Source organism: Polypterus senegalus, chromosome 11, assembly GCF_016835505.1.
Source record: "Polypterus senegalus isolate Bchr_013 chromosome 11, ASM1683550v1, whole genome shotgun sequence".
NCBI classification, from domain to species: Eukaryota; Metazoa; Chordata; class Cladistia; order Polypteriformes; family Polypteridae; genus Polypterus; species Polypterus senegalus.
Window position 1 is genome coordinate 64,870,163 of NC_053164.1, and position 15,751 is coordinate 64,885,913.

The window sequence follows — 15,751 nt, forward strand, 5'->3', positions numbered from 1 at the left end:
AAAACGAAGCTAGCAGAAGCTCTATTCAGCTAGCAATGCAAATGAGGAAAATAAAAACATCAGATGATTGTATTCTAGTAGGAAATAAACCTCTAGGGTTGGAGTGTTCATGTTGGTCCCAGAGGGCCCGAGTAACTGCAATGTTGTTGTTGTTTTTTTAGTTCAACCCTTTTTTCTGAATTAGAAGTGAATTACTGCTGCTGAAGTGACTCTTGTGTGCTTTGTTTTAGTTAACTTCAGTCTCAAACTGTAACTGCTTATAACTTATAACAGATGCCAAAAAGAAAGGATCAGTAGTGCCACCATCTAACTCAGCCTTATTTACACCTTTATGATTATTATGAAATATCTGCTTTAATAAAATATTTGTGGAAAAAAGTGGAAGAGAAAAAATGGGAGACTGAGGCCACAAATCGTTTGGATGAAATCCTCAGGAAAGAAACAATTTACTATATAAGAATGACCTGACATGGCAGCAAGAAAGCACTAATAAGCCATAAAATGAAATTCTGTCAACAGCAACAACTTTCAGATAAACAGGTTGGAACAAAAATGTGCAGAATGGTATTTTATGGAAAAAGCCCAATGACATATTGAAAACCCAAGTGTGGCTCACAAAACAGATTCAAATACAGTTGTGATTACAGAGCACATTGATGGTTGCTGGTCACCAGTAAATGGCAGCACACTCCATGAATTTTTAAAAAAGAAAGCTTCTACATATAAAACGAAGTAAATGAAACCTGACAGCATGGTGGACTGAATTTTCTTCTTAAGGTTACTCAAATGTGCTGCCAGCTTAAATTGCATAACGTGTAATATACTTAGAGTCCTGGTGCTTCTTGTTTTGCTATTTGGTTGCGAGACATGGACGCTATCCATTGACCTGAGATGAAGACTGGACTGCCTTGGTACTGTGTCTCTTCGGAGAATCCTTGGTAACAGCTGGTTTGACTTTGTGTTGAATGAGTAGTTGGTCATCATGTCCAGAATGAGGCACATTATCTGCATTGTGAGAGAGCGTCAGCTACGGCACTACGGCCCTATGGCGTGATTCCCAGAGGGTGATCCATTGTTAAGGACCCAAGCAGCTGGACCAGGCCAAGGGGTTGCGGCAGATAGATGGTCATTTCCGGAGGGTGGGATTGGACCGGGTGTCTGCCTGGGGGGGGTTACCAACCAGGATCCTGGGCTGTTTTGTTGTGTGGTGGGTGCGCCAATGCGATGTACCAGTGCATGCTCCCCAACCAGACCTGACCTGTAGTGTTAAAAGCCTGGTATCAAACTGTAATCAATGAAAATGTAGCAAATCTAGAAATGGAGAGCTTAGCAATGTATTTTAATGTGTATTTCAATATTCAGTTATATAGAAGACTATGAACGACACTCTTATTTTTACTGATTAAGTGTGTGATTAATGTTAAGAAGGGTAACAGAGTGGCTCTAGGAACTTTAGATTAAGACTGTCAAATAATCCAACATTATTTTCATGTCCTATCATGCAGTTACAAGGACTACTAAGAAGGAAGACATTCAAAGTTCTACCAAGGGAAATGCTAGTAGTGTTTTATGGGGCATTTGCAGAATCACACTGTACATTTTTTCTGTGTAATTTTATTATCACTTTCATCACAAAAGAGGGTCCTTATTCCTAGACCACTAGAGGAATGTTTATGATGTGATCAGAAAAATCGATTGATGTTATTCAATTAGTTAATTAATTATTAGTGTTGCCAATAATTAATTAAATGGTAAGGTCCCCACTTCCTAAACCCTTCCCTGTAGGATGACTGTTAAGCTTGTATCAAGTTAAGTGAAGCACACTCGTTTTAAGAAACAGTATAATACAATTTATGTATAAATTCAAGGATTAATGAAAGATGAAAATTGAATATATATCAACATAGAAGACAGGACACAAGACAGACAAACATAACACAGAAGACGTTTTTTCACTGGCAATTTGGAGTTCTAATTTACCTTGGCACCAATAAACAGTTTTACAATAAACTAGCCTTTAAGGATGATGGCTGATGCTTTGTGGACTTGTGTGGTGTTTTTCTGGGTTCAAGTGAAAGACTTTTCTCACATTGAAGTGCTCTCTTGGTTTTTGCTACATGGCCGTTTGACTGTGGTGTGATGTAATCCTGTCTTCCTCAGTTCTCTGTTAGACTCTTTGCTGTTTCCTCTGCAACTGCATAGGGAAAAATGTTAACTGTATTTGGCACACAATGATCTGAAGGTCCCTTCTTGAAGAAATGTTGCTTCTCAGACTGGTTTCAGTCATTGGTACAGAGTTTGGCTTGGAAGAGTAAACCTTAGACCTACTTTAGGGCGTTCATCTCCAAGGTTCTATGGAGAATAACTTCTGGCCAAGGAACGTTTGTGTAATTTTTGCCCTGCAGAGTGGGTGGTTTCTCACCCTCAAGACAGCGGATCATCATTTTTCACCTCAAAAGAGAGAGAAAAGAAAAATGCACTTAGTTATGAATGAAGGTGTAACCTGTCAAGGTTGGAAGAAGGTCACTTCTAATTACAGATCATGTGCCTGCTTGTAGCTATATTTTGTCCATCACATCAAGCCAGAGCTAATTTTATAGTTACAAGCCTTAAACGAATGTCCATTTGGGTGCCTTTTCATCTGAAGAAGTCTCTGGAGAGGTGTCACCTCAACTCTGGTTTACGCCTTTGTTATCAGATGAAGTACAGAGCTGACCAAACTGTTGGTAGAAGTGAAATTCAGGCATTCATTTATTGTTTCACTCAGGAACAGTTGAATTTCCACTTCCCTGTTAAATTTGTTGTCATGACAGGCCATGTATACCACTAAAAGCCTATCAATTGGGTAATTTCCACTTTGTTCTACACCTTTGTAATAAGAAGTAAATGTCAAGATGCACAACCACACTCCAAATGTATCTTGAAGTTATATGCAGTGAACAAAAGGAAATAGTACAGTTTTTTTTTTTTTTTATTAATTAAAAACCAATCAAAAATCTAAACTCCATAATCTACAGGAATTAAACAATCTGATCTGTGCTGGCTCTTTATATCCCATTCTGGAACATCATCTCCAACATGGAGTACTGAAGCTATTCACTGCCATTGTCAGAAGAATTCAGAGTCCAGTCTAGCTGAGTCTGAGTGAATCAGCTTTGCAGACAGCAGCAGTTCATCTTTCCCATACTTCCAAGGAGCAACACCACCCAGTCCCTCTAACAAATGAGCAGCTAGAGCTTCATACAATGTCCTTGCTGCCAGGTCTACTACATGGATGAACAAGTCAACATAAAATGCACAAATATATGCAGTAAATATTCAGAGCAAACATTACTTATAAGCCTGAAGTAACACTGCAGATTTTGGTCTCGCTACTACTGGAGATAAAGCAAAGCTAATGAGAGTGGGTAAAATTTGGGTGTGCAAGCCATAATTCTGAGAGCAGACAAATTAATAATCCATTATTATCTCCTATAAGAAAAATAAGTAATGAATGTTTTCAATAGCTATACAAAACTTAAAGAGTAAAGGAAACCTGTCTCCAGAATGGTTAGCATTGAACATTTTCAATAAATACTCTTCAGTCAGCTGTCATGCATGTGCATCTGGATACCATCTTCCTGGCTCTGCAAGGTAAGCAATACCACCCCAAAATTAGAGGGGGTGCTGACTCCTTCCTCCTCCTCAGTAAAGGAAAAGTGCCCAAGAGGGACAACTGACCACACCCACCACCCAAGAAACTCCACCCTTTCCACTCTCCAGAATACAAAGCTGGCTCACTCCCGGAAGGTGGCATCAGACGTAAAACTGACTTTCCCAGAGGAGAGAACACTTACTGTGAACCCCTGCCAGAGAAATTACAAAACATATGTTTTTTTTTAGTCATTTGCAACTGTCTTTTGACTTTTGATTAAATGGAGCTACCAGGGTGGTAACCCCTGCTTTTCTTGGCCTCTCAGACTCATCTGCTTGCCCGGTCACTTCTTACATAGCAAAATCAACACTAACTGATGTAGATATTGAGAAGATCAATATTACATCAGCAGTCGCTAACAGTCAATAAAACAAACTGTAATACCAATAAAAAATGTAACACAATGCAGTAGAGCCTAGGATAAACATTACATGCTATAGTTTTACTTATTTTTTTGTGGTTAAACTAATAGATTTTTGCCTTTCTCTTCAGATACTGTTTAACTGGTTTGTATTGTTAAATTATGCGCTCTCTGATTCTCTTACTATATGTCTTCCATTCCTTATTCTTTGTTAAATAATCCTTCATCTTGTAGTAACTGCTGACCATGTAAGAGTTCACATCTGAAAGGGTGTTCTAAAAAAATCATGAATAAAGAGTTGAATACATTAAAACTAACAACACAACTAAATTAATTGATTTTTCCTTTTAAAAATAACTAGATGCCTCTTTGTACCTATATCATAAAAACACAATCTCAGAAATGCCACAGTAAGAATCGATGGTTCCAAATATTTCAACGGTTTTCCAAGAGGTTTCAGAAACCAAAATCACTAGGCTTATAATAACTGACCTGTTGTGAAGTAATGCAACATTACATAGGTACATACTCTATCTCAATGTATAAATAATATAATGTATAATAAAATATATATATGTAAATAGTGACAGCTAGGGGGCACCACAGAGCCACAAACCCCATAACACGAACACACCAATACTGTCCCGGGTTCAAATAAAGGGTGTTTATTACAGACCTTGTAAACATAAGCACAAAAACAAGACTCTCCTCTCCTCTCTCTACCACACGGCTCTTCTCCAATCAAGTGCTGCTTTTCTTCCTCCCCCATCGGACTCACCCAGACAAAACACTGCGGTACCCAGGATTACTTCTGGTGATGTTACATATCCAGTTGGAAGTGCTTCCATGTTATGAGAAAGCCAGGGACAGCCTCCTTTGGCAGCACCCTCTATCATCCAAAAGGAATCCCTAAAGGGCTGATCCTCTAAACTGCAACTCCCATGCAGCCCTGCAAGGGTCTAAACTGGGACTCTATATGCCACCTATTAAAGTGGGGGATGAACTCCCAGCAGTGTTCTTCTGCCAGTTCTTGTACTCTTCAGGCATCGCACCCAGAACGGGGATCATATGACATCCCGACCAGGTATTGCCCCCATTTAGTTCATCCTTCCATTATGGCATCCTGGCCGGGTAAGAACTCAATCCTGGGTAGGATGCCCAACTGTCCTCTGGTGCATCTACTCTCTCTCTCTCTCTCTCTATATATATATATATATATATCAATAAAACAGTTGAAACCATAAGTTTACATATATGTACAGTGCCCTCCATATTGTTTGGGACAAAGACACACGTTTTTCTCCAAAATAATGGTGAAGAGAAAGATTTATTTCTGCATTTAATCACCATGCCAAATTATCAGGGCGTCAAAAAAGTTTTCGTACACCAAGTTAATATTTGGTGGTGTTGCCTTTAAATTGCTTAACCTGAAAGAAATGCAGAGTTTTGGCCCATTCCTCAAGACAGAAGTGGTGTCATTGAGTGAAGTTCGTAGGCCTTCTTCATTGGACACAATCAGATTTTCTACTGGAATCTGGTCAGGACTTTCTGATGGCAAAATATTGTTCGCAAGCCATTGTGTTACCAAATTGGAAGTACACCTGGGATCACTGTTCTGTTGGAAGACCCATTTGTGACCAACCTTTCACTTTGTGGTTTATGTATTGCCGTGTTCCTTCAGAATTTATAGATAACTAGACATTAAGCCCGTTACAATAACGGGCGCTAGAACAGTAGTGCATAAACATTAGTAGGAACAGTTTATATTAAATGGCAATGGACCTTGACCTCATTCAGTTTCTTGTCTTAATTTTTTTTTGTCAAAAATATTTTTGCAAGAAGCCTAAAGTAAAATAATAATAAAAATAAAATACAAACGTATATGACAATACAGTAAGTATAATTAATACTGCCTTAGTGTAAAACTTTGTAACAATCTGTAAGACACAATATCTGAAGAAGATATTTAGGTAAAATTTTCTATTTTTTTTACCTCATGACATTTTTCTATACAATTTCATTATAGACAACATTTCTTGTAAATATTCTGTCTGAGTTTGGCAACAGTTTGCCTTGTTCAGGACCATCTACAACTTTGACAACATCATCTGGAAAACTTCTAACTCTTGATAATGCATCATATAACTGACTGTGGCTGAATACTGGTTCTGGCAAGTAAAGGCCAACTTTTTGTAAGGTTTGCTCTTCCGAGTCTTTCTCTTTTAACGTTTTTCTGACGGTCATTTTGTTTTTCTTTAATCAAACTATTTGCTTGTATTTTTCTTTGTCTTTTAGCCTTTCTTTTGTTGATGTTTACTTGTTGAGCTGACCGTCCGTCCAGGAGATGTTGCTTATATAGGATTTGATTGTCTGTGTCTTTTGTCCTACTTGACGTGTCATTTTTTTTGGGTGGCATGTTGTTAGTAGATACATCCGTAATATTTTGTGTTACAGTAATAATGGCTTGTATGTGGCTGTAATATGCGTCAATGTATTGTGTGTCTTTAATTCTCTCTCGCAGGAATACTGGTTTGTATTTCCGTAAAATGCCTGTAATTTTCTCTGACAGTAATTCTGGCTTTGATGTCCGTAATATGACTGTAATTTTCTGTCACAACAGTGGGCAATCAGCAGAGTGTCCCGAGCAGCTGATAATCGTGCCCGTGGCGTCTCCCCAGCAAATACTGTTTAGTTCCCCAGCAAGTATTTTAATCCACGACTACCCAATCAGCACTCTCCCCAGCAACGGTGGTTTTTTATTTCTTATCATGCGCCGCCGTGGCAAGGCCATTCACTGTTTGCCCAGCTTCCAGTGTGCGTGCATCCATGGTGCCAGAAGACACACACACTGACACCTGGACGCACACAGGGGTTTTATTAAGGAGTATGCCATCTATTTTAGAATGCACTGGTCCCAGTAAAACACACCCACAACATTGTGCTGCCTCCCTGTGTTTCACAGTTGGGATGGTGTTCTTTGAATTAATACCCTCACCCTTCGGCCTCCATACATATCATTATGGGCAAATAGTTCAAATTTTGTTTGTCTGACAAGAGAACACTCCTCCAAAAGGCTATGTCTTTGTCCTGTGAGCACCTACATATTGTCCTCTAGCTTTTTCATTCATGTAATGGATTTTTCTTTGAACAACCTTTCAAGCCATTGTGACGGTGCTCTCTTAGTGGTGGATGATGACACTATTGCTCCCGATACCTCTAACTCTAGTTCCATAGTTGTGATGTTTGGGGGTTCTGCTGAACCTTTTGAAACAAACTTTGTTCAGCCCTGGGGAGTCAATTTGTGCCTTGTTTCTGATTGATTGTACTGTACATTTGCACTTGGTACCATCAACCATATAAAGACCCACAATCTTCCTCCTCAGGTCTTATCTTGACTAAGTTCTTTTGATTTCCCCATTGTCTTAACCACAACGCGGCACTGGCTTTACATGTAGGCCCGTATACACAGTTAATTGGCATCCAAATGAACTCCTCAGTAAGATAATTAATAACTCAGGCCCCATCCACGCTAATGCAATTAGCACACATTTGTCTATATTTTCATCCACACTACCCCATCATTTCCGACCCCTGAAATAAAGAGCTTTTTAAATGTTTTCCAACCATCTACACTTCCAAAAAGGTAGCATGGTTTGGTGTGAATGGGCGTAAATACAGTTTTCCAAAAATGATACTTGGATACCATTACCTAGCACATGGAGGTCTATGCAACCCTACAAGTATACAGTGGGTATTCAGACCCCCTTCAATTTTTCACTCTTTGTTGTATTGCAGCCATTTGCTAAAATCATTTTTTTTCCTCATTAATGTACACACAGCACCCCATACTGACAGACAAAAAAAGAATTTTTGAAATTATTGCAGATTTATTAAAAAAGAAAAACTGAAATATCACATGGTCCTAAGTATTCAGACCCTTTGCTCAGTATTTAGTAGAAGCACCCTTTTGAGCTAATACAGCCATGAGTCTTCTTGGGAAAGATGCAACAAGTTTTTCACACCTGGATTTGAGGATTCTCTGCCGTTCCTTCTTGTAGATCCTCTTCAGTTCTGTCAGGTTGGATGGTAAACGTTGGTGGACAGCCATTTTTAAGTCTCTCCAGAGATGCTCAATTGGGTTTAAGTCAGGGCTCTGGCCGGGGCATTTAAGAACAGTCACAGAGTTGTTGTGAAGCCACTCCTTCGTTATTTTAGCGGTGTGCTGTGGGTCATTGTCTTGTTGGAAGGTAAACCTTTGGCCCAGTCTGAGGTCCTTTTCCCTCTGGAGAAGGTTTTTGTCCAGGATATCCCTGTACTTGGCCGCATTCATCTTTCCCTCGATTGCAACCAGTCGTCCTGTCCCTGCAGCTGAAAAACACCCCCACAGCATGATGCTGCCACTGCCATACTTCACTGTGGGGACTGTATTGGACAAGTGATGAGCAGTGCCTGGTTGTCTCCACATACTGAGGAGAGGCAAGACACATGACAGCTCGCATGGAGTTTGCTAAAAGACACCTGATGGACTCTGAGATGGTGAAAAATAAGATTCTCTGGTCTGATGAGAGCAAGATAGAACTTTATGGCCTTAATTCTAAGCGGTATGATGTTCTACTTTAATGACAAAATGAACTACGTGATTAAAGTGGAAATGTCAAGATTGAAGTTGACATTTCGTGCTTTTTCCCCCACTGTGTGCCTTTTTTCTCTGTACCCTAATAAGCTTTCATATGACACTCAGACAGTGGGCTACAACTCGCCTTTTCATGGCGACTTTGATATGTGACTTTTTTTTATTTCCGGCACTGTGCGATTTTGTGAACGTGAGCTTTCAAGATTCTCCAACACGCTATGTCACTCGATCAACTTCCTTTTGTTGATTATACCACGGTTTATTTGAACAAATAGTATGTTTTTCCTTTGCCTCCACTTGGTATTCGCTGAAATTCTTATATTTTCCCCCGTGCTTTTCCCATTGTCTTTTCACAGAAGCCTGAGCTTAAGGGCAATTTATATTCATTTGCATATTCAAAGAGGCGTAATTCTGGGAGGAGTTGGGGCATTACATAAAGTGCGTGCACGAGCGTTACTTTTCACGCTGATCGGGATTTATGTAGCGGAAGAACGTGAAAGTTGGAGTACGCACAGATTCCTGCATCTGGATTTTTCTTTGCGTAATCACATTTCGGTTTTTGTGGTTACGCCATGTTGTAGTGCGAGTTCTATGCACAGCATTATTCATGAGGCCCCTGGAGAGGATCTGCAAGGAGGAATGGCAGAGGATCCCCAAATCCAGGTGTGAAAAATTTGTTGCATCTTTCCCAAGAAGACTCATGGTTGTATTAGCTCAAAAGGCTTCTACTACATACGGAGCATAGGGTCTGAATACTTCAGATATTTCAGTTTTTCTTTTTTAATAAATCTGCAACAATTTCAAAAATTCTTTTTTTTGTCTGTCAATATGGGGTGCTGTGTGTACATTAATGAGGAAAAAAATTAAATGATTTTAGCAAATGGCTGCAATATAACAAAGAGTGAAAAATTGAAGGGGGTCGGAATACTTTCCATACCCACTGCATGTCTCCCAAGACCATCACTGACCCACTATGCTAAACCAGTCATGATAGATGATGGTAGAAGCTGCTTAACATTCACCACTGCGTTTCCAGACTCTTTCACATGTCACGTATTCAGTGTCAACCTGATCTCATATGGGAAGAGAATGGGATGCTATTGGCAGAGCTGCCAATTGTGGTATTAATCTCTGGCAAGTGCCAATGAAAACTGCACAATGATGGGGCTCTGAGCAAAGGTCTCACTAGAGGACATCAGGCCCTCATGCCAGACTATGGAGTCTATTTCTGACAGTTTGGTCAGAAACATGCACAGCAGTAGCCAGCTGGAGGTCATTCTGTTGGGCTCTGGCAGTGCTGCCTCTGCTCCTCCTTGGACAAAGGAGCAGATTCTGACCTTGCTGCTGGATTGATGTCCTCCTACAGGCCTGTCCAGCTCTCCTTGTCTAATGGCTATTCTCCCGCTATCTCCCATCAGGCACTCTGAACTGTGCTGAGAGGCACAGCAAAACTTATTGCGGCGCATGTATGGATGCGTCTTCCTTGAGGACCTGGACTACCTGAATCAGCTACAGGTACTGCCTCATGCTACCAATATTGACAAGAACTCTAGAAAAATGTAAAACTAGAGAATAATCAGTTAGAAAGGATAAGGAGAGAGCAAATGGCTGTGGCCGCTGCCTGCAAAACCATTCTCTTTGGGGGATGTCCTGCTGTCGCTCTGCAGTGCACTATTTGTCACTTTCATTTGCCCCAAAGCTGGTGAAGCCGATTCAGAATCACTTTTGTTTCTTAACTAGCTTCTCAAACTCACTTCATTCAATCACCTTAGTAATCCATTCAAAAATTCCTGAATGTCCCATTTATCTTTTTCTGAAAAACAAGATACCACTTTATTAATTTATGCTGTTATACAGTATATAATTAAACAGGAGTTTTTCTTCCCACAGTGTTTCAGGTAATTTGAACATGAAAACAGGAGTAAGAAGTACATTAGAGTAGCGTATATGTGTTTTCTGTTAACAGGGAATTTTGTATTTTAATTCAGTGATGTTTATTATGGCAGTATAAAATGGAGTGTTACATGAGGGTCAAACGTCTAGCTGAGGATTTCACTGTACTATGGAGATGTGACAATAGTACTACTTACCACTGCAGTGGAGGAAACCTACCCAACAAGTTCATGAACTAATCATTAAGTGACATGGGACAATGGCTAAATGAAACAAACACATGTAAAAATGAATGCAATATTTCTTGAATGATGTTAATTACTTTTGACAACATTTTTAACCTAACCAGTGTCAATTTTCTACATACTATACCTCAAGAATGCAACAGTACTGCACATAACATGAACATCATGTATGGTAATTTCAGAAGAAGGTATTGTAAAATACAAAAAGAGGTAAAGAGTCAAACAGACAAAAATAACTTTTTTGATCAGCAGAATTCTCAAAACATTTTTAATAAGTTGTGTATTAAATGCTTTGCCACTTGAACCAGACAGTACCAATGACCAAGCCTTAGTAATTGACCCCATGTGACTCAAATGCAGTAAATATAAAAGTTAGTTTGACTGAAATGAGTATATTTGGCTAGTCAACTGCAAGAATATTCTATAAATATAAAATATACTTACAATAATGTATATGCCACAGTTCTGAATAAAATCAAATTCCTTTGAGTTAATTAAGCCTAGTCAGACAGTGAAGTTACAAATAGAAAATATTTGTTTATTCATATTTTTAGCAATATTCTACCAATTATGTTGACAGCATAAGCATTTGTCCATCACAGGCCATCCAACCTGATAGCTACATTCCTCTGCTTACCTTAGACAATACAAATAAGGTGGTCATATATATCTGGTGCAAATCAAACTGTGCAACCACTTCCCAGTACTGAATCTTCAACTGCATCCTGCCGTGTGCCCAGACCTGCTGGGATAGGCACCAACTTTCCTATAAAACTGGATATGTATTTTCAAAAATGAATGGATTAATCAATGCAAATACAAGAATGCTCATAACTAAACTTTAAGTATGTGTAATATTATGTTAGACCACATACCTTGATGAAGATTACAAAATTAGTGTGAGGATATTGAGACCATTTTCACTCCCCACCCCACACACACAATTGAAGGATGTCATTCCAGAGAAGTCCGTGTCCCCCCCCCAAAAAAGAAGTCATTACCAGTATTCACAATGTTAAATTAGACAATGCCAAAAGCAGTGAACTCTTCTTTTTACAAAGCAAAAATAACACAGTGCAACATATTAACATGATGTATTTTTCTAATAAAAACACAATTTTAAATATGGTCTGCTAATTCCATTCCAAAGGAAAAACTAAGAAATATATATGATATTCTCTTTCTGAAACCTAAAAAAATATTTGCTGGAAAACATTTATGCTTAAAGTTCAAACATGGTTTCCCTTAAAGAGAAACGACAGTCTTGAAATTGATACTTGCTGTGCTGTACCACACACACTGTACCAAAATGGCCACAATAAATCACAGTAATGAACGTCCCATTTAATGGGAATTAGGCAACGGTCTGTCTTTCAACCTCACAAAAAGTACAGTGAAAAAGGGTGATAAAAATGAATCCACCCGCCCAAACATACTAAAGCTGTTAAGCTGCAGGAACGCTTTTGTTTATAATATTGGGCACTTATCTGCTTTTATAATGGGAAAGTCTAATGCACTTTCCCCTGCACACGTCCCTCAGAAAAGATCACTGTAGATACCTGAATCTTATTTGTTTAAGGCACTGGATCCATCTTGGCAACACCAAAACCATTAACAACAAACAATTTGCACTATTTTTAAGAATACAAATACACAAACTGTACACAGCTTAACAGCCAAATGAAAATTTCAAGAAAGACAAACGGACATCATTGTAAATTACAAGGGGAAAAAAATGACATGAAGTATAACTGCAAACAGATTAGCGATTATAATACAGTGAGTAGCAAAGGAAATATAGAAGCTTACTGATCAATTGCAATCTTACTACTGAGGAAAATAAAAAATACTAAATAAATAATAAATGGACCCTTTTAGAATTAAATTCTTTTTGTCCCCTGATTCTTTTTCAAATTATTGGGTAAATAAATGTATTCTAGCCTTTAAAAAATGTTAACATCATTCAAATGAACTGTTTAGCATTTAGATATACAAAGAAAACAGTGGAAACTCCTGTGAAAAATAAAGAATTCAGTGACCTGTCAGAAACATAACTAATAATGTGCAACAGGGTTTTAAGAGAAATTTTAAAAATGATTTGAGATCTTAAGATTCCAGTTTTCTTATATATTAAGGAGCAAGAGTTTATTTCATTACTTTTAAAGAACTACATGTTTTTTTATTGAGAATGTAAAAAATGTAGTTACCCATAACAAAAGTATTAAACTGATTAAATATTTTACATGTGCAACAATTACAATTTAAATTATAATCATTTTCTGGATATAAAGTTTTGTTTCATTTCATACTATAACTATTTGTTAAATCTGATATCCTGCTTCATAATATGAGTTAAATAACTTTAACAAGATTGCAATAAAAAGATTGTTTTTTTGTTACTACTTAGAATTATGGGTACTGAAAAAATGTTCTTACTTAAATGTATGGTCAAAGGCGTAATTATTGAAAAGGGCCATACCTAAGTGTTGTGTTAATGTTAAGAATCTACAAATCAGAAAACCTCTACACCTGAGTAAAGCAATACTAGTTTTCAACTGTGAAGTGAAAATGAAAAAAAAAAAAAAAGGTGTGCAGGATTTTACAAATGAAAATCTATGAAACAATAATTGAAGCTCTCTTTCACATTTCAAGAGACACGTTTTAACAGTCAGCATAATCTTCAAAGGGGAATGGATGCTAGAGAATAAAAAGCTGATAGAAAAACAATTTTCTAAAGTCAAAATCTCATTTTACAATCAGTAAAAAACTTCATTCTACTTTTTGCCAGAAACCTCCGATTCCCAGCCGGAGATCACTTCTTGTCCTGTAAAGTCTTTTAAAGTCTTGTGTGTGCTTCTCATGTAACCTCTGAACAAGTGACCTGTGAGAAGTAAAAGTCATTGGGAAAACAGAGGTCCATACTGTAATGCTTCTTTGTGCAGCCATTACTTTTGTTCCTTCGTAGGTGCATAGTACAGTTCCAGTGGCTTACTTACTTTCCAGTACTTCTCATTCACAAGCTCCAATGTCAAAGATCCATTCAGTGTCTAAAAATAAGAAAATGAATGCATCTTTACTATTGCTGAAACAATACAGATTATGCTTAAATACTGCCCCATTCTAATTAGAACCTGCTCACCAGCCTAACAAACAATGTCAAATCAGACCAAGAGTTGTAATCCTGAGTGCACCCTGGGAAATGGTAAGTAGTCACTAAAAAGAAGTACAAACTTAATGACAATTTCTCTCTTCTACTGTACAACTATCAGCTAGATGATAAATTGTACTGGACTGCCAATACTGATGCTCTGTGCAAGAGAGAGGACAGAGCCAACTATACTTCCTTAGAAGACTGGCGTCCTTCAACATCTGCAATAAGATCCTGCAGATGTTCTATCAGATGGTTGTGGCGAGTGTGGTGTGCTGGGGAGGCAGCATAAAGAAGAAGGACGCCTCACGCCTGGACAAACTGGTGAGGAAGGCAGGCTCTATTGTAGGCATGGAGTTGGATATTTTGACATTCATGGCAGAGCGATGGGCGCTGAGCAAGCTCCTGTCAATCATGGAGAATCCACTGCATCCACTTAACAGTATCATCTCCAGACAGAGGAGCAGATCGTTCCTCCCCCACACTATGTGACTCTTCAATTCCACACTGGGGAGGGGGGAGTTAAATATTAACATTATGCAAAGTTATTGTCTTTGCATTTTTATCACTCTTTAATTTAATATTGTTTTTTTTATCAGTATGCTGCTGCTGGAGAATGTGAATTTCCCCTTGGGATTAATTAAGTATCTATCTTATCTATCATCTGATTTAGTTTAAGTGTACATTGACACAACCAATAAAAAAAAATACAGTTGCTATAATTATGATACTGAGATCTTACAGTACAAAACCTCATACACAAGACTTATCAATGCACTCCCCTGATAAGCCATACTAAACATAAGCATATTGTTTTCTTAATGTACACTTCTTATCACACAAACTGAACAGTTCAGACTCTTTGAAACTCAAAGATAAACTAAAGAAAAACAGTAAATATACACAGTGTGTCCAGAATGCTAAAGACAACTGCGGAAACACTTAATTTTAACATCTAGGTTATTAATGGGGAATTGGCCACAACCTTAGGAGTTCTACAAGCCTCCATTCACCTGGGAAGTCTTATTAGATGTTGACATAAGGACTGACAGATAAACTCTGGATGCTAATATTTGGTAGAAACTCCACCAATACTCAGTCTGTTATGTTAAAACTCTTCAAAGTGATGCATATTTTAATAGGCTATTTTCCCTAGTATACACTGTGTTAGTCTGAAAACCCACTTCTCTTGCATAATAACAATAGTAAACCGAGTTCTAACAATACCAGAGGTAGCCAAAATGCCAGGAGTTATGTTAGAGGATAAGTTTAGTATTTTTCAAGTCAAAATTATTTCTTTACACTTAACAGTCATGGTATATATTAATTTGCAACATACAATGATGTTTGAAGAAAAAAAAAGTATTTTTTATAAATTAAAATAAAAAAAAATGTCAAGCCTGTTCTTGCATTTTAACATGGAGGTGATAGGGTCAGGGTCCAAATGTGAAAACAAAAGCCTTAAAACACCAAATATCTTCACTTTGAAGCAGGAAAGGATTCAATTTAAGAAAAGGCATTTTCTGTGTTTCTGCAACATGCGTGTGGCAACAAAAGTACTCGGGAAGTAATCCATTGTGTGGAGTTCAACATTGAACCTAAGTGCACCACTAAATGGCCAAATTTTTCATTAGCATCAGGCTGCAAATTATCTTGCTTTTGTCTCTGCAATTCTGTATTCATTGGTTATATTCTGCCATGGCTTGTAACAAATGTTCCTCTGCATAAAAGATGTGTCAAGTCTTTGACATGGTGGCAGATCTCATAAAAGCTTTAG